This window comes from Uranotaenia lowii, chromosome 3, assembly GCF_029784155.1.
Source record: "Uranotaenia lowii strain MFRU-FL chromosome 3, ASM2978415v1, whole genome shotgun sequence".
Taxonomy (NCBI): Eukaryota; Metazoa; Arthropoda; class Insecta; order Diptera; family Culicidae; genus Uranotaenia; species Uranotaenia lowii.
In genome coordinates, this window is record NC_073693.1 from 277530109 (window position 1) to 277552698 (window position 22590).

The 22590-nt window shown below is 33.8% G+C and overlaps 1 protein-coding gene across 3 annotated transcripts in view; it reads left to right on the forward strand.

Annotated features, from left to right (window-relative positions):
* The first annotated feature begins 877 nt into the window (after positions 1–877).
* The window catches only part of LOC129757215 (ankyrin-3-like), a 255433-nt gene continuing 233720 nt past the window's right edge, over positions 878–22590 (forward strand). Inside the window, exons 1-2 of one of the 3 annotated variants that reach the window (XM_055754349.1) lie at positions 878–1186; positions 15341–15892. The gene's annotated coding sequence lies outside the window, so the exon portion shown is untranslated. The remainder of the gene's footprint in view (positions 1187–15340; positions 15893–22590) is intronic. The other 2 variants (XM_055754350.1, XM_055754351.1) reach the window with 2 other exon arrangements.

The following is a 22590-nucleotide window of genomic DNA, read 5'->3' on the forward strand; positions in this document are numbered from 1 at the left end:
CGAGATATTTAGATCGATGTACATTGGACAAGCACTTTTTTTTTTATCTCAGCAAAATGCTATAATTGGAGCATAACTCAAAAACTGTTCTACTGTGATTTATTTGAATTTCATTTCCGGATTCAGTAGCCGATTGTACATAATAAATATGGGCTAGTTAATAAAGTTCATGATTTTATTTAAATTTTGTAAACTAGAAAGGTATTGATGGTTTTAGCAAAAAAAAAATGTAATCCATGATAAATGAATCGATAAAATTATGTTCAGGTCATAGAGAGTTGCTAAGTTTGTTCAACATGACTTGTCAAGGCTTCTTATTTGTTAATTTTAAATAATTCATTTATTAGATTTAATGAATCTACAATTTGTTCTAGTGTAAGTTATAAAATTTAGAAAGAGCCACTCTTTTGTACTGAATGTTTAGTGACTTTACTCTCTGGAGCCACCATCAGGTACAAATTTCTTACCATATCAACTTTTTCTGCTCAAGAAAACTATGTTTCTTTTTTGATTCGTCATTGTCACAAAGTTGTTGACATCAATCAAAAAAAAAAAAAAAAAAATTGAAATTTCAATTTCCTGTTACAAACTTTTTCCTAAAATGTTCGTTAGCTTTCGAAAAAAAATGTCACGTATCCTGCCGGAACGGATGTGACATGACTTGCTCTCTGACGTGTATCCTCTCGTTCGTGACTCCCGGATCCGATAACAGAACGGGTGGTGGGTCACAAGGAAACGATCCCTCCCCCACACTCTTATCGTCGTCATCGTCTTCGGCTGCTCTAAACTTTGGCACGGCCCAGGCAAATCGGAGCTAGCAAGGATCTTTACGGCTAGACCAGCCAGGAACTTTCATTCCTTCGTCAACCGTTCGCCAGACCAGACACGCGCGCGCGGTTTTCTTCCGTTCTGGTCCTTCGCGCATCCCGCCGTTTGTGGGTTGATTGGTTGGGTTCCTGTTTTCTCCAGTTTTCCTATCCGTTGTAAAAAGTAGCTCTGTACCCATCGTTCTAGTTAGTTAGAGTGTTAGGTGGAAAAAATCTCTAGACTTCTAGTAGAAGACGTTTTGGCCCTCCCACCAAATTTCACTTGGAACAGCTGAATTAAACGGGAAACGGGCCTGTTTTGTGGTGCGTGTATTTCGAAAAAGTGCGTTCTTGCGTAGCTGCGTAGGTGTTTGTGTACGGTAATTATTGGCGCGGGGTTAGTTGGCTTAAAGTGTGGGTGGGTGATCAGTATAATGCATCTCCCCACAAAAGAAAAACGAAGAAAAAAACCAAGCCCCTAGGAATAAGGAGCAAAAAAGGCAACAATCGAGGTGGGACATTATCGCCGATGCCATGAAGTGCCAAGTGGAAGCAAAAGCAAAACCCGGGCGGATGATTTCCGGGGAAAATTTTCGGAAAAGCGTTTCGCCGAGCTATCCTTATTGGGATGGGCATGCGTTTGTTTGCATGCTCTTGGGACTTGGCCTAAAGTGATGATCAATTTTGCATAATTAGTTTTTCAGTTGAGTGGTTCTCGAGAATGCTTTTTATACAGCCATTTTCCCAACCCAAAACCCCCCAAACGATGGCAGCCATATGAGGGTGGGGGTAACAAGCATCTTCAGTCAGTCAGTGAAAATGGAAAACAGCTTATCAGATTTTCTTTTATGTTTGTTTGTTTGCTTGCTTGCTGTAAGCAGTGCTGTGGAGAAAATTTCGTTTTACGGCAGCCAGGTTTTTTCTTTTTTCGGCATCTTCAAGGGAAGTGTTTTCAAAGATGTTTTTCCCCAATGAAGCTAGGAAGCTGAGCTAGGAAAAGCGAACGAACCTCATCACGACGAGACGGTTTCGTGTGTGATTTACGAGCGGCGGGCGCGCTTGTTTCGCAAAAAGGGAAACCGCGGCAGCAGTTTTTTTTGCGGCGGCGTTCAAGTTAAAAGTCGTTTGGATTACCTACTCGCTGCGTTGCAAGTCGATATTGGAAATATGTTCTTTCGGTCTGCAGCGCCACGTGACCACCGAAATTTTCCCTTCTGTGTAGCCGTGGTATCAACATTACATAACTTTGCATTTTGGCGCACAGTTGACGAAATTTGATCAGAATTATTGATTAATAGTGCATGACTTTGTTGGCAAACTGCATAAAAACGTCTAGAATGATAAAATCATACATATTGACTGAAAGTTATTTTAATAAGACCTTTACAACCTTTGATTTAACCTCCTTAATTATTATTCATCTATATTTGCGTTTCTTTTCATCTTTTTTAATAGAAGGTTGATTGAAAAATTCCGCTGTAATATTTTGAATTATAAAAAATATTTCATCACGATATGAAATCTGAATTTTTGATAAGGAAAAAAAACATTTTGAACTACACAAAATTTATTCTAAACACAAAGTTGATAATCGAATTTAATTTAATAAAACGAAGAAAATATTTAAAAAAAAATGAAAATAAAGAAGGTCATTTTTGAAGTTAATAATAAAAAGTTTATTAATTTTGGGGGGTTGTGATATAGCTCAGTTGGCAAGTCAGTTGCTTTCTGAGCCGATGTCCGTGAGTTCGAGCCCAAGAGTAAGAATCGAACACAGTTGTACCGGATGAGTTTTTCAATAACTATCCGCCAACTGCAACGTTGATAAAGTCGCGAATGCCACAAAGATGGTAAAACGACTATAATCGAAACAAAAAAAAAAAAATTATAAATGTAGTTATAATATAACATGTTTAACTCATCATTAAACATCACATAAAGCTTATACAGAGTAAAGGTTGGAAAATGGGTGATTTCGGAATAAAAATAACAATTAAAAAACCGGAATTTCAAGTTTTGTTGTAAATATTGAAAACACAAAGCATACACTAGCATACACACTTCAAAGTTGCTAACTTGAAACTTTTTTCGATTTTTTCATAGATTTATACAAAAATCATGATCGTTTCTAGAAGATGATTAAAAGTAAAACAAGTGAGGACCCCAAAGCCAAAGGGGTATAAGTGTAAAAATGATAAATTTTTAGTTAATAATGCCCAACGATTCTTCATATTTCAAACTATATTTGTTAATTTATATAGATTTTAAGAATTTTACACAAATAAACTTCTACGATCGAAAGAAAAATACAAATTTTTGAAAAATATTTGGAAAATGACCAAACACAAATTGAAAGCGTGTTTTCTCGAAATTAACTTGCACCAAGGGCTGCAAATAAAAGAGAAAAGTTTATAAGTTTTCTAGCGCAAGTTTTATATTTTAAAAAATCAAGCTGAATATTTTGTCACCATCAGTAGTTTTTCAATTTTATCACGGTCAAAAAAATTTTTGCCTTGAATATGGCGAAACCGTGAATTTGACGAAACTAAAATTAAAGTGGAAAATCATATTTTTATTGTTATGAATCCATAATTTATAATGTTTTCAGTAGTGGAAACGTTTTGTATCAATAAATTTTGATCAAAAAATTTAATTATCAAAGACTATTAAACACAAAGGATAGATTTTAGTTCAAATTATTCTTCTATATAGCAATTTTAGGATTTTTTCTTGCAATAAATCCATGTAAAATATCAATTTAATAGTCTACATCTAATAAAATTTTATTATTCAGTTTTTATGGAACTTTAATAGTTGTTATCTCTTATGTCGATTTTAAAAAAGAGTTCAAAGAAAAATGCTTCAAAAAATTTTCGTCTTCAAACTTCAAATTTCAATATTTTTATCTTTACACCTTAAATAAACTAAACAGTTTACCATTTCAAAAAATATTTTGAAATTTACTCAACTTAGACTTTTAAAATGTGTTTCTCGAAATTTGTTTTATGGGCAGAAAATCTTTTGTTTTCCATATGTAGAAAAACAGAAATCTAAGTCCTTTTTACATATTTTAAGGCAAAGCTAGCAGAATTAAATTTTGATCTTCCAAAATTATCCATTCAGACAATACTCAAGACTGTCCAATAAGGATTGTGCACGCCACCCTTTCAAATAAACAAATTAAACAAAGCAATCAGAGACATCAGAATGACGTTAAAATATTTATGTCGATTATTACAAGTGTTTTTAAAATCCAAATGACGGTTTTAAACACTATAGAGCTAAAATAAGCAGTTCAATGGCATTTTCATATTATTGAATACCTTTATACCATAACATAAACCATAAAAAATATGAACAAGACGCTCTATGCTTTTGAACGAAAATTGAGGTCTTGGAAATGGTTTCTGAATGATTTCTAAAAAAGCGTGATAAAATCGAAACAATAACCGTGATAAAATCGAGCGTGAATTTGGTGAGTATTGATAAAACCGAATAGTGATAAAATCGAAAAACTACTGTATTGGGTTCTGGAAAAAAAGAAAGGGTAGAAACTTTGTTTTTCTTAATTTAGATTTTCAGGCTTTCAAGAAGATTGTGTTTTTAAAACACAAAAATTCAGAATTGAAAAACAATGAAAAACCTATTAAAAATATTTCAAAACATTCAAAAGTTTAACTGAATGTATTTGAAAATTAAAAAAAAAAACTATACCATCAAATTTGGTAAATTTACTTGAAAATCTAATCAAAACATGAAGATGGTACAGAGAAGTTTTTATGACCATTTTAAAAGGGTTTTTTCCAATAAAAACGTGTTACCATTTTAAAAACATATTTATTGAATTCAGTTCATAACTCCAGGGAACATCATTTTAGTCTCTGTGTTATAATGATTAATTCGGTAGATTTTGACGATGATTCAAAACAAAAGCTTATAGAAATTAAAATGCATATTTGGATTTACGGCACTCAAATTAATCATAATACGCTTTTAAATTCTATGCACCTCGGAAAAATGTGAACTTTGTGGCCTTGTGTAATTTATCAAAGCCCCTTTGAATGTGGATTTAAGCATTCAAAAGAACAAGAAACACAAAATTAAATCGGTACCGAAATTGGTTTCTTCAATTCTATTTCTATCAACATAAAATTTGTTATGACATATAAACGTTTGTTTTACTCAAAGTGATTAGTAATGAAGTAATGGATACTAGGTTTTAGGTTTTTTATTCTAATTCTGTTGACTATCGTGAGTTGTAAATACCTGTCACATGGCTTTTAACTTGTTGATGGGTAAAATTAATATTCGATGAATGAATTTGGAAGCTTTAATGGTTGATTTCAAATTCTGGACTTGTTTAGTTACACTTCTTAATGAAAACTCATTCTAAAGTCGAGAAAACAAAATTCAACAAATTTACAAATGGTGGCCGCAGGTGGTTTTTGTGGTATTTTATCCCAGGACTCAACTAGATGGCGCTTCAGAACTTCCAACCCTTCATGTTTTGTAGAGTAGATTTCGGGCTTCTGCATACGCTAGACAACCAAGTCTATAGGGTTCAGGTCCGGCTAACTCCCCGACCACTCCGTACTCGAAATTAACCCTCGAAAAAAAAATCGCTCACAAAAATTGGGACCTCTTTCCTTGGTAAGCCAATGTGAAGTTCTGCTGAAAAACCATGCCGAGGACATGCCGTAGAACTATTTTCGATACGTAAATTGCTCGATCTACACCTCTTCAGGGTGTTCGGTTGATCTTCACCAAAAAAGTACGGGCGATTCCGACCCAGACCTTTAATAAGACAGATTTCTGTCATCTTGTGGCCTTTAATACGTTTGCATAGGTTCGTGAACCAAAATCTGTAGTTCTGTTTTCTCACGAACCACTGAACGGCGATGAATTCATCGGCAGAAAACATGATATTCTCCAAATTTTTCATGCGCGGACCGTCGCCTTCGCCCTTTCTACCCGCTCTTGCTTTTGTTCAAACGAGAGGTCTTGAAATCTCAGGATCTTGTAAGGCTGGGCCTAAAGATCATCTTCCAAGATCCAACGGCTATTTTGATCCAGTGTATTAAAATGTATCGCCAATTTAGTGTTACTACGCCAAGAAATTCTCTCAGGGTGCATTTAGATGATCTTCACCATGGTAGGTGTCGCCACTGTAGCTTGATGATCCCCACCATACTATACTTGGGTACTTCTGATCACCAGGTATCTTCGAAGTGCGAGCCAAAATAAAAAAAAACACTCATTGGACAACTCACGAAATATGTCTTTCTGCCATTTCACAGTCAGGAACTAGGCAATCAAAGCACTACGTTAAGGTTCGAGGACTATTTTTACAAAAAAAACACTTGATTACAAAATTAACAAAAATATCCTCTGACATCTTAGACATAATGTTAACAAGGTGACAAGGTGTCATCTAATTCGGTTTTGTATACTTCGTAATAATCACAATTGCCGGACCCTGTATATTTCCATTTGATGATATGATAGGGAATTTGAGATGTTTGGATCGTAGCACAACAACTTTTTTTTTTGAAAATTCATATTTGAATCATAACTCAAAAATTGTTCTACTGAGATTCTTTGAATTTCATTTAAAAATTCAGCGCCCGATTTTCATCAAAAATATTTGTCAGGTAATAAAAGTAAATGATTCTATGTAACTTTTGTAAATTTGTGTAATCAATGTTTTGTTAAAAATCAACGTATAAAGAAAAAAGATTTTGCCTAGCCATTCTAGTTTTAAAGGTTCGATGTTTTAAATAAACAAAATTTTAAAATTTTCAGAAAATTTAAGTAATTTTTTTTGTGGTATTGTTAAAGGTCGTTTAAGATTTTTACTCAATAATAATTTACTCAAAACTATCTTGTTTCATAGAATTGGGAAAACTAAACGAAATTTCCCGCGGTCTTCGAATAAGGCTTGACTGAAGAAAGGCATTTTGGGTGGCTAGCATTTAATGACTGATTTTAAAAGATTTTTGAGTCCTGAATTTCAATCATTTGTTAAATTTGATAAATCACATCTAGCTTTCGTGATATGACGTTGAGAATTTGAAAATTAACCAAATTTTAGTAATATGAATCATTGATAACTGATGGATTAACCAACTTAATGAAAAACGAAAATTGATTTTGAATCTATTAGTTATCCTTTATTCGATCAAATGGTCAAAATTCATCTAGATATTGTATTTAGTAACAAACATACAATGCCTTAATAAAAACTCTAATTTTTTTTTTTAAACCGATAGAAAAAAATAAACAAATATTTCCGGCATCACCAAAGGATGTTTTTGAGTTTATATTCAATTTTTTCTTAAGACTTTTGCTTTAAGAGATAACTTGAGACCTTTCAGACTCAAGTCTCCTCTAAAATTTCCTCAAAAATTTAGAGTTTTTAAAGATCGGAGAGAATCGGAGTCAAGTTTTCGAGATGTTGGCCACTGATTTAATACTATAGATGTAGTGCTATTTTTTTTATTATTGACCTTTTCAACTATTCAGTGAAACTAATATTCGGTTGAATATTGGTCGAATATTCTGTGAAGTTGTTATGAAAAAACAAAAGCTTATCGCTTCTAGGGCGTAGATATATAAAACAAGGATGAATTTCAGGGAAATCTTGCACAAAACATGTCGAAACAAATACCAAGCAATTTAAATTAGCATATTTGATATCCAATTAGATTAGATTTGGTCGAATTTGAACAAGATGTCTTCAGAATAATTGTTAAATAGAAACTTCCGCATAGTCGAGCAACTCTAGCGTTTTTTGAAAATTTGGAAAAAAAATCGAGCAAATCTGAAATAATCTAGGCATTATTGCAATACAAAAAAAAACATACAAGAGGAAAGTGAATGAAAATTGCCTTATTGGAATTTAATTTTTTTTTATCGAATCACATGTCCAAATCGTTTTTTACAGATTTGAAAAATAGGTTCATTTTTTGAATCAACTGTAAAAATTTCTTTCGGAGACAATAATTAAAAGTTTCCAAAGAGGAATTTGAGTTTTTTGTTTGGTTTAGCAAATACGTAATATCAACAAATTCAGGCAAAATCCAGGAAGTTTTGAACAATATCTGGGTATCCTGGCAAGATTTTACTTTTCTCGAATTCTGTATCGAATTTATGGGCAAGCGCGGATATATCCTAGGAAAATCTGGAATATACGAAAGTATAATATTAAGCGATATTTGTCAACATTCTCCAGCTCGATTTGCAGTGTAGATTTTTCAAAATTACTTTTGGATATTTTAAAAATTATTCAACATTATTGGAAAAAATAACAAATCTGTTATTGTGTAAAATTTGAAAATTAATATTCGGCCGAATACTTAGCTCAACTATTCGGTGAGCTGAAAATTCGGCTTAACGGTTTTTGGCTGGTATTCGGCCGGTCGAATATTTGGTAAACCTCTGTTTAAAACACTTATTTTCATAAAGTTGTAAATCTTTTACAGTTTTGCTGAAAACCTTATCGCATGATTTTTTATCATTCATGATTTTTTTTCAAAATTTTTTTAACGTTTACATGAGAAACTTGAACTTTTATGTTGGTATGGAAAAATTAAATATTTTGTTCTGAAAAATCAACATCATTTTTGTTTCTTCTGTGGAACTGAGCCTGTTAATGGGTTTTGTGCCACTTTGTAAATTCTCTAAAGGAAATTTTCAACTTTATCGAAGAACTTTACATCGTATCTTATTAGGCAAAAAAGTTATTAGCTGTTGGATAGAGGTACATATGTCATTTGACATTGGAAATCAATCAATTCAACTGACATAACTGCTAGTGCCTAGCAAAGTATTTTATGACTACTTTGCAAGGAGTACTTCGATAGGCACAAGAAGTGATGTCAGATGAATTGATTGAATTTCAATGCCAAAAGACACACCCCTATTCAGCAAATCACTTTTTTGCCTTATAAGGTACGAAGTTATGGTCTTCGACAAAGTTGATCAGCAAAAAATTTCTTTTCAAGAATTTATAAATTGACACAAAACACATAAGCAGGCTCGGTGACACAAAAGAAATTAAAATTATGTTTATTCTTCATTCTATTTGCCTATACAAACATAAAAGTTCAAATTTACTCATCTAAAAGTTACGTAAAAACTCTGCAAAAATCATAAGATGTGTTATGAACCAAAAAAAACTCTTAGGACCCCTGGATTCAAAAATAATCTCAAATCGACTAAGTCTACTGTGTATGTCTTTTAAAGTAAAGCACATGATTATGATTACGATTTTCTAAAATCCTTATTGTAATTTCCTTCTGATTGTAATTTTTAATCATCATTTTACTTCTACTTCGACATTGAACTTCAATTATACATTCTTCTCAATTTCTATTTTAATTTTGAGACTTTTTCTTTGCACTTGAATTAAGATTCATTATGAGTATTCTGGTTTTCAAATTTTTGTTGGAGTAATGTTTTTGGATTTTAAAGCAAGTTCATATTTGGTTTGGTTTTGGTAAGTACATAAAATTTTTATTTATGGTTTTACAGTTTTTCAAAATGTTAAAAAAAGATTTTTGGCTTCTGTATCCTGTTAAGTTGTCTAACTTTTCCTAAAAATTGGGGCATAGAAAATGATGTGATGATATGTATCGACTGCAAGCGTCCTGAAAAAAAAGTTCAACTCGCTTCTAACATGTGCTTCATAAATGCCCATTTCAGATGTTGAAACTTAATCGGCAGTGCAAAAAATATTCTTTTGCAAGACAAGTTGTTCAATACTTATTTTATAATTATTTATTCTAAAGTTAACCAGACCTCCATTATTATTTCAAAACTAAACTATCTTCAACAATTCGAAATGCAGTTTCAAATGAAATGTGTACCTACTATACTATTTTCAAACAGTGACCGCGGCTATAGAAACATCCCGAAAATTCTTTCCATTAAAATTTGACACTATCCAAACAGATTTTCAAAATTTTGAAGATTTAAAATGAAACTCCAAAAGTAGAGGTGACTGAACTAAAAGAAAACGCAATCTTTTTTTTCCGGAAAAGTTGCAAAGCTGGGAAATTTGAAAAAAATGAGTAAAATTCGATCTCTAAAAATGCCATGTTTCTCGGAGTCCCATTTGTCAAAAATGAAAATACGATTGATGTCATTTGCACCTTCATCACCTTCATGAAAACCAGATTGAGTTTTTTTGTAGATTATTTTCTAACAAAACCAAAATGGATCCCCTTATACCAATTAAAGTGATCTTCAAAGAAACCTCAGGAGGAATTATTCTTCAAAAAGCGTGCCTTTAGAAAACTCCACAGCTATTGACCCTTCTTCTTCCTGAATGAATGGTAGATCTTCAAATATAATGATTCGAAATTAACTATCTTCTTTGTCATTGAAACTTCTCACTGAACTCTAAGAATCTCAAGATTTGCTAGATATGAATAACATTTGGCCTGGCAGAAATTGCGTTAAACTTTTAAAAAAGATGTTAACTCTAAACTAGAAAATGTTAAAAACTGGAAGATCTTCAATTTTATTATCTGACGGGATTGTGACAAGCTTCCTTAAACTCTCCATAAGATTACAAAATATATCTTTTTTTTTTCATTTTAAAACGCATGATTTTTTGCAGATTTCAAAATTTATATTTTCTGAGGTATTTGATGTAAGATTTATTCATCAAAAATTATTATATTTAAAATCCACATAACTTTGTAATTTTTCAGTTGATATTCTGAGGACTGTATTCGAGAAAATTGATATTGATATTGATAATAACTTTTGAATGCATGGATGGAAATTGATGAAATTTTCAGCGAAGCTGCCCAATAATGTATTCTTTACATGTAAACATTTTTGTGACGTTCTGTTTAGTGGTTTTGAGGCACCAAGTGCGCCATCTATAATGTACACCTTGAACAACCCTTTTTTCATAATCAAGGCTTTTTTTTATAACGTTCTACGTTTCTGAAGTTTAACCTTCAAAAACTCAAAATTTAATCTGGTCGAAGTTATCGTCAGCCTCCTCAAGTACTAGACATCAAATTTTTCAAAATTTCCTCCTTGTTTATCTCTAGAACATACCGGCGAGACTTGTCGACGAAATTTTTTTGGCTGGAAAACTGCCTGGTGCCTGCTAAAGAGTTCGTTTTGCTATCCAAATATTCTGCGCACGATTTAACCACCGTAATTTGTTACCGGTGGGCATACTTTTTATTTTGTAGAAAAGAAGGCAGGCCTGTTTATTATTCAGCTTGACGAGCCAGAAACACAATTTTTATTTTTAATAACTTCCCTAATCGAAATTTTCGGATAGTTATTGATAAAACCTTTATCTACGCTTGATAAATTCCTTACCTTCACAAATTTAATCATCTTCACTTTTATTCAAATTTTTGCTCACTGTTAGATACTCTAGGACTTCTTGAACGATTTAACAAATGAACTTAGATCGAAGATTTGATATCTTGCTGTGTTTGGGTCTCCCACTGGGACTTTCCTGAATTATTCTCGATCCTGCTCAAAACATTTTGTCAATTAGATTCTGTATTGGGTGCTAAACCCTTTGACAGATTGTAACCAAGTTTTGCACACGTACAAATTACATTACTGGGTAGCTCTACTGAAAATTTCAAGAGTTATTCACAAAACAAAGTGTTGCATTTTTTTGAATACATTCCTTAACATGGCACATCAAAGTGCATTGAATTTTACTAGCTTCTCAAATAAAATATTTAAAATAGTTAGTAATCAAAATCTATGTGGAAAATCATAAACCACTGCAAAAACTGTTAACTAGTACCGTCTGCAAAAGGGATCCATTTTTAAAATTTGGTGAAAATCTGAAGACACCCTGCGCAAACTGTCATATCTATTTTCCCATGATATTTACAGTAAATATTTCGTTGATTTCATTAGAAGCTGCCAAATGAAGTAAATTCTTCGCTCTAAAATGCCTTAAATATTATATTGTTTGATTCATAGATGTGTTTTGATATTCGGAAGAACTTCGAACTAAATTTTGAAAAAGTTTTTTTTAAATATCATATTACTCTCTCCATGAACCATTTAAAAACCGGTCAAAATTCAAACTAGAGTCGTGCACCTATTAAGGAGCTCTCAACGCTTTTAGAATAATGACAAGAGGCAATCAAATTTGGAAATTCATCGTCAATACACATCTGTTATTCGAAAGTACAGTTCATGTGTCAAATATTGGAAAATTGAAAAATATACAGGTTTTCATCGATTTTTTGTTCTTGAATGATTGATAGGGATTTTGATAAACTTCATCTCCAAATGGTACAGAAACTAAGAAAACACTTCAGAACTAAATGGTGATACGGTCAAAATTTGGTCAAGGGAAAACGCGTGTAAAGCGGTGAAATCGTTTATTTAAAAAATCAAATTAAATTTCTGTTTCAAGTTTAATTAGTATAAAATTCAGGAAAAATATTCAATTAGGCTTCCGCTTTTCCAAATCCGAATTGCCGGGCCTTACGCTTATCCCCTGCCATCAGATTTTGTACAGCCACCTTGTCCACCCTCTTCGCCGCAGCAAGCCAGTTTGTCTTGAACTGCTGCTCGTCCTTAGCAGTTTTTTTGGACTTCTTTAGGTTCCGCTTGACAATAGTCCAGTATTTCTCAATTGGGCGGATCTCTGGCGTGTTGGGAGGGTTCTTGTCCTTGGGAACCACCTGCACGTTGTTGGCGGCGTACCACTCCATGGCATTTTTACCGTAATGGCAAGATGCCAAATCCGGCCAAAACAGTACGGAACAACCGTGTTTCTTCAGGAAAGGCAGCAGACGTTTATTCAAACATTCTTTCACGTAAATTTCTTGGTTGACAGTCCCGGAAGCTATGAACATGCTGCTTTTCAAGCCACAGGTACAGATGGCTTGCCAAACCAGATATTTCTCGCGAACTTTGACAGTTTCATGTGCTTGAAAATATCTGCTACCTTTCCCCTTCCTTTTGCCGTATGAAACTCCTGTCCCGGAAGCTGCTTGTAGTCGGCTTGGACGTAGGTTTCGTCGTCCATTACCACGCAGTCAAACTTCGTCAGCATCGTCGTGTACAGCCTCCGTGATCGCGCTTTGGCCGCCGTATTTTGTTTACCATCGTGATTTGGAGTCACTACCTTCTTGTAAGTCGATAGTCCAGCTCGTATTTTTGGCTCAATGCACGGTTGTAGACGATACACCCAGCTTATTTGCAGCATCTCGGAGAGAAAGGTTAGGGTTTCGCTTGAAACTACCGGCAACTCTCTTTGTCGTCTCAGCGGCTTCCCGTTTTCGATTTCCCCCTGATCCAGACTTCCTGGCTGTCGACAAACGTTCCCCAAACACTTTAATAACATTTGTAACGGTTGATTTGGCAACTTTTAGCTATTTTGCCAGCTTTGCATGCGAGTAGCTCGGATTTTCGATGCGCGAGCAAAATTTTGATACGCTGCTCTTCTTCCTTGGACGGCATTTTGACAACTGAAGAGTGAATTCCAAAATAGGAGCAACATTCTACACATACGCACACCTTCAAAATGAGGGGTGTTCAGGTTTTTTCAATGCAAAATTGAAAGAAATACGTCAAGTTGATATTGTTGACCCAATTTTAACCGTATCACCCTTTAAGATGTAAATGTGGTCATTCTGGAAAAAGCTTTATGGGCCACGAAAAGACAGCCGCGGGCCATGGTTTGACTACCCGTGGCCTAGACAGTAATTTTTTAGACATTTCAATTTCAGATTGACTATCAAACAAATTATTTTTTCAATATTTTAAATTATTTATATTCAATATTTTAAATTATCAATATATTCAATTATCTTATTGTTGTTGCTTGTTTAAAAAAAAGTACAACGGGTTCATATGAATGGTAGTATCTTATTAAAAACATTTTCTAACCAAACCAAAAGCTTTAGGGGGGGGGGGGGGGTGGTAGGGTCTAACACTTTCAAAAAATCGATTTTTTTATTTTCTTATTGTAAAACATTTCAAGAATGTTGTGTCAAATTTTCAAGTCAATTGAAGCAAAACTGTAGAAGTTATAGGCATTTATCTCCTGCTATCTAATACTGCAAGAAAGCAAGAGCAGAAACTTCAAACGCGTTTTTCTCGAAAGCACATTTTTAAAGTCCGTGGACATCGTCATTTGAAAACTTCTTATCCGATTCTTTTCAAATTTGGAACATATTTTCTACATATAAAATACCAGACCCCAACGTTTTTCTTTTTTGATTTTTTTACTTTGGGGAGATTTTACAGGTGAAAAATGGCGAATTTTTAAGTGAAAAATCGTAGTTTTTACTTCAAACAGCCACAAAAAATTCATAAAAATATTTTTAAGTTAGATAAAAACGTTGGGGTCCAGAAAAACATCGATCAAAAATATTTTGTTCTGGTTTTTTTTGACTTCAGATGATTCTGTGCTGAGATACAGAGTCCACCGCAAATCCTGTTTTTTAAAAGGCATCCTCGAAAGTGCTCCGTCACCGGCTCATTTTTCAATATTTTTCTACGAAAAAATTACTAAATGTTCTTTTAACAATGCTTTGTATAATGCAAAAAATTTGAATACATTTGTTTGAACGATAGCTTTAGAAAAAAATCGAGAAAATGGTGTTTTTTTTATACCTGTTAGACCCTACCCCCCCCCCTTAATCAAAACATTTACTTTACCCAAACGCCACCAACACAACACACGTGAAGTTGCCAATCGCAGTTTGTTTGACTATCAACATGTTAAAAAGCGATATAAAATACCACACAAAATGTTTTGCAACCACGTTGATGTAGGATGTAGGTATTTACAAGCACGCTCGCTGCTGCAGGGTTTACTCCCAGAATTCACGATCATCACCTCTTCCACCCACAAGAAAGGTGATGGATGGATGGTTGGGAATTCTCGTTCGAAGAAGTTGTTTACGTTCCGAAAAATCCCCAAAACGAGTGGAATTTATTCTGGACCACCCTCTAGAAAACAAAAAAAAATGGTGAGGTGGAGGAAAATTCTTCCTTTCGAACAATTGCATTCATTTCGATGTTTGAAGGGTTTTCTTGTTATTTTTTGCTCGTTTGCTAGCGAAAAATTGTGATTTCTGCTGCGAGTGAAAAGAATTGTGAGGGAAAAATAACCTGCGGTTGGATTGAGGGGTTTGGGGCCGTTGAATAGTTCGTGCCCGGAAAGGAAATTTATATCTCGCCTCGTAAAAATGGTCATCAATTCATCGGGGAGAGTATGGGGGGATGATGCCCAAGTAGGGGGGATGAAAGTAGACAGGAAATCAGGAGAAGTGACCAAGGGAAAGAAATCTTCCTCTTCGAGAGGTTTTCCACTTCTCACTTCGGCTGGAAAAAAACGTCAGAAAAAGATTTTCACAAGGCGACGACCACGACCGGGGAAGGTTGAAGTTGTGTGTTTTGTTTACACTCTGAACTGAAAGGCAACAATTTATTCGTTGCGGGGTGAAAATTAAAATCTAGACGCTATACGATGAATAAATGTTAAACATAGTTTTTTTTCTTCTTTTTCTCCTTCGCAGCCACAAAACGAGCGCGCGTTGCCCGTCATCGTTGATTAATAAATATACCGGGAAAACTGTGTTTTGAGAAAAATAGTACCTTCGACAAAGTTGAATGCTCAGTGAGTAACCGGATGGCATTGTGAATAGTGGAAAGTGTTCGTACGTGCAACGGAAACTTTGAGCTCGAGTCAAACTTCCGGTCCAGCAATTGGCTCCATCATAACACATCCGGGAAAGGGTGCAAAAGTTCAAGAAGAAATGAACGAAATTCCGAGCGCAATCAGCGATACAAACTCCAACCAAGTGTAAATAAACATTGTTGAAGTAGCTCTAGTTTCACACTAAGAAAACATAATAAAATCCAATTGTTCTGCAACAAAATTTCGCGTGTAGCTGCATGCAGTGAGTGCAATAATGCAATAAATGTGCTATTGTTGTCGTCGCCATTGTCGTTGATGTTATTGTTGTTAGCTACCTACTGTTTCAAAATTTCAATGGTTGCAGCACCCATGAGAAGTACGGGAAAATGACATTTATAGCTGAGTGCACAGCGAGGATATCATACATTGGGTAAGTGTAGCTAAATAGTAAACCATCCTTCATCGTTTGGATTTCGATTTGAAGTGCTTTACAATCTGAGTCAGCAAAATTAAACGGAAAGCTGTTGTTTTACGATTGTCGGTGCTGTGTCTTTTTGTGGAAATGATGAATGGATATCCATTTAGAGCTCTACTGTTAATTTATCATCGCTTTCCAAGCTTTTTTAACCCTCATTCGCTCCTGAAATTTTTACCCGTTTTACAAAATTTATAGTTTTGAAATCCTTGGGATGTAACTCGAGTATGCATTCCAGACAATATTCAGCTACAACACTTCAGTTTTCCGTTATAAAAAGTCTAGAAAAAAAAATCCAAAAAATATGTTTCGGAAAAAAGTCTATAGATCAGCAACGGAATGCCAAAAAAAATTCTTCAAGTGTCCAAGAAAGCTGAGGTAAGAAACTATACGTGCAACGTATAAGGATATATTATTTTAATTTTTTTTAAGATCATGCCTACAAAAAAGTAAAAAAGAGGATTGAAAAGTTGACGAAATTTGGCACCATTTCGCATCTTTAGATTTTCAATATACGAAACACAGAATTTTTGACGTTATTTTTCGAGTTAGCTGTTTTTCGAACTTCTTGTCAAATTACATTAGCGCTGCAATACTTTGCACAAATTTTGAATAACGGATAACTGACGTGTGGTAGATGAATATTGCCTGAAAACATGTTTGAGTTACATTACTAGGTATTAAAAACTATAAATTTTGTGCAAATCGATTGAGAAACAAGAAATGATAATAATAATAATAATATTTATTAAAGACCTTTTAACCTTGGGAGGTCATTCGGGTCTTAAGACAAACAAGAAAGATATAGTGGTTTTAAGCGAAGAGTGTCAAATTGACACTCAAGGTCTGATTAGGGAGTTTTTTCTTGGGGTTTCAGGGTGCTTTCTTGAAACAGAAGTTATGCAAAATTGAAGATTTCAAGAGGGTCCCCGAAGATTTTTTAATTTAGATGCACCCGAACAAAGTTACAAGCCGCCAAACTTCCAATAGTGTCAATTGACACTCAAGACCGGATTTTATTTATTTGTTATTTATTTATTTCTGATCAACGGATCACATGTTGATCCCAATGATTACTTAAAATTAAGGTTAAAAACAAAACATTTAAATCTAACTATGGGGATCTCAAGGCCCTAATCACTTTTCTTCGGAAAACATCCCTCGAAATGTCGAAGTCAAAATGCACCGAAAAACGGTTGAAAGATTTCATTGCACCGATGAGGGCGCTGTTAGCTCCGTAATTGTTCATTCGAAAGGGAATGTACAATTGAAGATCCTGATTCCTGAATCCACGGGGTCGTACACTAAGCGGAATAGCCTCCAATAGCGTGGGACAGTCGATTCGCGATGTCAGGAGGTCGGCGACAAATGAGGCACGTGTTGCTTGTCTGCGGGCTTGAAGGGTGTCGATATCTATGAGGCGGCATCGATTTTCGTAGCTAGGCAAGCGAAAAGGGTCTTGCCAGTTCAGGTGTCTAAGGGCATATCGCAAGAATCGCCGCTGAATGGTCTCGAGCCGATCGACACCGTTCTGGTAGTAGGGACACCAGACAGCTGAAGCGTATTCAAGGATGGAACGAACAATGCTGCAGTATAAGCTTTTCAAGCAATACACGTCCTTGAAGTCCTTCGCCACTCTAAAAATGAAACCGAGGCTTCTGGATGCTTTGTCAATCACATAGTTGGTGTGTGCCTTGAATTCCAGGCGCTGATCTAGGATTACGCCAAGATCGTTAACGTGGTTCACACGTGCGATGGGTTCGTCTCCGAGGAAGTACTCCGCAATTAAAGGCTGCCGCTTACGAGAAAAGCTGATGATTGCACATTTGCTGCGGTTTAATGGCAGGCAGTTAATGTCACACCACTCAGCGAAGAGGTTGAATTGACGTTGCAGGAAATTGATGTCGTCGTTGTCGTTTATGGTGTAAAATAGTTTTAGGTCATCAGCATAGCCAAGTTTGGGGACGTCGAGGAGTGACAACACGTCGTTGAAGTAAATTAGGAAAATAATCGGTCCGAGATGGCTACCTTGAGGCACACCGGAGGTAGCAGGAAATTGCCTGGAAAAGGTGTCACCCGTTCGAACAATCAATTTACGACCAGTTAAATAACTGCGGAACCAGCCGAGTAGAGGATTAGGGACACACTTGATATACTTTTTCAACATTGCTACTCATAATAGTTATTTGCAGGTCCTAAAAGAATTTCATCACAAATGTAAGTAGGTATGTACTTTCTTTATAAAATATATAATATTTGTACATAAGGGTGGCAGCCAAATGGGTCATGTTGAATATCGCAATTTTCTTTCAATAGGACTTGACCTAGGGGTGCCTCAAAACGCCCAAAGTTTCGTTTTTTTACCCTCAAACGTCAGAGGCGAGACCAAAGGATAGACCAAAGGGAATCGGAGTTCGAAATTTTAATTTTAATACCAAATGACTTTAAAATGAATAAAACATCAAAATCTGTTGTTATCTCGAAATTTTGTTTTTCGTCGAAAATCGACTCTAGGATTTAAAAAATCAGGTAAGGAGGGACCAAGTGAAATCCGGATAATAGAAATTTTTATTTTGATGCCAAATGACTTAGAAATGAATAAAACGGCAAGATCTGATGTTATTTCGGAAAAAAAGTCTAAAAATCGACTTTCTGGGACTAGGGGACTAGAAAGTCGATTTTGGGCAATTTTTTTTATCGTGATAAAAACAAGAACTTGACGTTTCATGAATTTCATAGTCCTTTGGCATCAAAATTAAATTTTCAACTTTCCAAATTTCATTTGGTCCCTCCTTTGTTGATTTTTGAAATTTTAAAGTCGGATTTCGACAAGAGATAACACAAGATTTCAAATTTTCATGCATTTCTCAGTCATTTGACATCGAAATTAAAATTTCGATTTTTTTCCGATTTCCATCGGTCCCCCCCTTTGGTGATTTTTGAGGGATCAAAAATCGAAACGCTGAAGCTTTGAGACACCTCTGATTCAAGTCCTATTGAGCTGAAATTTTGCACAGGTCAGTTTTTTGGGCCAATCTACAAAATGTACATGGTCGGTTCTTGAAATTCGATATGACCCTTTTGACAGCCACCGTTATGTATGTAAATAATTATATATGTGTAGTAATGATCATAATAAACAGGGATAAAATTTTGTCCCTGCAATATCGTGGCGCTGCACACAGAAGTACGCACTAGAAAAAAGTTGTCCAAACCCTGTTTTTCTCTCGTCTCTTTGTCGTTTATTATTAAACAATTTTTAGTCAAATTTACATATTTCTGTATTTTGTGCATTTTCGGGTCATTTGCTGCCCCCTTATTATACATAAGTTTGTTTTCAAGCAAATTCGAGGCCAAACGGTCAAACCACTCTTAGAAAATATGAGAATTTATTTTTTTAAACATTCAAACCAAACCCACAAAGAAACGTTTGTATAACACTAAGTAAATGCATGTAGTGCTCGCTATATTAAGAAAAGTTAATGACAAAATACGGTAAAACTTCTAAGGTTCAAAATTAAAGATAGCTCGAGTTCGCAAGTATGCGCAGGACTTTTTCTAACCATGTTTAACCCTCATCCGTCCTTGATTTTTTTTAGTGTCAATACTGTCAATTTCACAATGCTGACTAAAATCAATATATCTCTCTTGTTTCCAAACATATTAAAAAAAATAGTTTTAGAAACCTCGTAACGTAACTCAAATATGTTTTTCAGACAATGTTCAGCTACAACACTTCAGTTTTCCGTTATTCCAGGTCTAATTAAAAAAATCCGAAAAAACATGTTTCGAAAAAAAACAGTAGATCAGCTACGGAATGTTAAAAAAATCACTTAGTGCTAAAGAAAGCTGAAGTTAGAAGCTATAAGTTGTACAAGAGGATAATTTTTTTTGAAATTTTTCGGATTTTTGGATTTTGAGTATATTAACGCGAAATTTCCAAAATAAATTTATATTCCCCAGAAAGATGTATTTGTGTAAAGTGTTGCATCGCTAATGTAATAACTAGACTGCTGCAAGCTTTGTATGGAAATTTCAAATTCTCAAATTTTTACACCTCCCATAACCTTTTTAAAAAAAATTTTAAGTTTTATTAGTGACACTTTACCATCCTTATGGCATTCGAGTCGATTTTTTTTTATTGGTTTTACTGCCAGAAATAGCAATACAATTTTTGGAAGCGATCCATCCTGACCTGAATTAGCACAACGAGCTCTAATTTTGTATGCAAATTTGTATGGGAAATCAAAATTTTTCATTCAAAATCGCCATAGATGTTTTTTTCTGAAAGTTTAAAAAGATATAACTTCTGATGAAAAATAATCCTAGATTCTTGCAGTATAATTCATGTGAACAAAGCACAAACCTAACTTGTACTCCAGAAAAGATATTCGATGTTATACAATTTTTTTTTGTTCAAAACTAATTATTTCAATTACAGCGTTTTTGACTGCTCATTTGAAAGTGTGTAACCGTAGAATGAGAAAAAAAAATTCAAAAAAATGCTTTGCATAGCCAGGGAATTTATATAGTCTGCCATTTTTAAATACTTTTCAAGATATTAAGATTTTTATATTTTGAAATGTTTATAACTTTTTTCGTGAAATATTAAGCTGCTTATCATGTGAGCAAAACAATTAGCTTAAGAATAGTCAAAACCAAAAATCAAAGACCAACTTCACTTCAAGCTTGTTTGAATTTTCTGGATGATTTAATGAGCAAAAATTTTTCTTCCATACAAATTTCCATACAGAATTGAAACGCGTTGCGCTAACTCAGGAATCAACCAATTCATCTTAAATTTTACACTGATGTTTGGTGATCCAAAAGGCATCTAAAAAACATATGGGAGCAAAAAGTCATTTTTTTGCAGCCTTCTAGTAACAACACCACTAAAATCGATATGAAATCTCCTTTCTAATTAGAATACATTTATTGCGAAAATCTTGCGTGAATATACTCGAAATCCAGTGTAAAGTTGAATTTAGACGCAAAAAAAAAAAATCTGAGGAATTGCTGCCTTTGAAAATTCCTCAAAAATTCTGTGTTTCGTATTATGAAAATCTAAAGATGCGAAAATGTGTCAAATTACGTCAACTTTTCAATATTCTTTTCAAATTTTTTCTGCTTTGACTTGAACAATTTTGACGGTTCATTAATTGCAGAGTACGGTTTTTACACCACTTTATATTTTTTGTGACCATGATCTTAAAAAAAAAAAAAAATATATCCTTATGTGCATTGTATAGCTTCTAACTTCAGCTTTCTTGGACACTATGTGAGCTACAGTCTTTTTTCGAAGCATGTTTTTTGGATTTTTTTTTCTTAGACTTTGAATAAAGGAAAACTGAAGTGTTGTAGGTGAATAATGTTTTGTATTTGAGCTACATTACAACTTTATTTAACAACTTTTTTTCAGGGATTTTCATCCTGTTGGATGATTTATCCCTCCAAACTCCAAAGAGCTACATTACGAGGTTTGCAAAACTACAAATTTTGTAAAAATCGGTTGAGAAACGAAAGAGATATAGCAATTTTAAGCAAAGAATATCAAATTGACACTCATGGTCTGATTAAGGAGTTTTTTTCAGGACTCATGGTGCATCCATGAAAAAAGTAATGATGCAAAATTAAAGATTTCAAGAATTTATTGAGAGTCCGTGAAAATTTAAGTAGAATACTTATGCTATCGTTGTGAAGGACCCCTCCATGAGGGGTGTTTTCGAAGTTCAAATTGAACTGGAAATAATAACAATACCAAAAATACAAAATTGATTTTTTTAAACTACTTTCTTACTCATGACCGTTACATAAGTATGCTAAAATTATAAACTTTACTGTATGATCCAAAATGGATCAGAATCAAAGTTTTAAATCAATGTTGTTCCCGGTAGGTTACTAATAAATAATTCAAAATGATGATTCCTATTCTTAACAAGATATTTTAATTCAATATTTTCGAAATACAGAAAACGAATACGAATTAAAATTTCGAATAAAAAAGAATTTATAGCTTACATCCAAATAAGAATAACACCAAAGAAATAAAATACATAAAATATATCTGGTGTTATAAAAAAAACTAAATCCACATTTTTAAAAAAAAATCCAGATCATGTAATAAATTAACCACAATAATAAATTGTTTAGCAAAAAAAAAAAAAATTTTTTTTCATTACAAATTCATTAAATCACATTTTTTTTCGTTTTCAATTGAAGTGTTGATTGACAAATTCCTCTGTTTTATCTAAATTTTTAAATAATATGTATTCAATCACGATTTGAATTGTGAATTTTCAATAAGGAAAAAATAACCATTTTGAACCTAAGAGAATTAATTGAAAACACATAGTATATTATTAGTTATTTGGTGTTCCGTCTCACGACATAACCTGATGAACACATAGATGATGATTGAATTGTATTTGATAAAAAATAATTTATTCAATTTTATTTCAGGAGTGCCTGTGGCCAAAGTCAAAGATACAATTCTTTTTTAAATGAAAACTCTCTCAGTTAAGGCAGCAAAAGTTGATTTTTTCATCAAATTATAACCGATTCCATAGAGATCAAATAAAACAATGAAAGTAAATGAAACGTTTGGAAATTTTCAAATGCAATCATAGTTTTAAAATTTCGAGCTCTTAGTTATT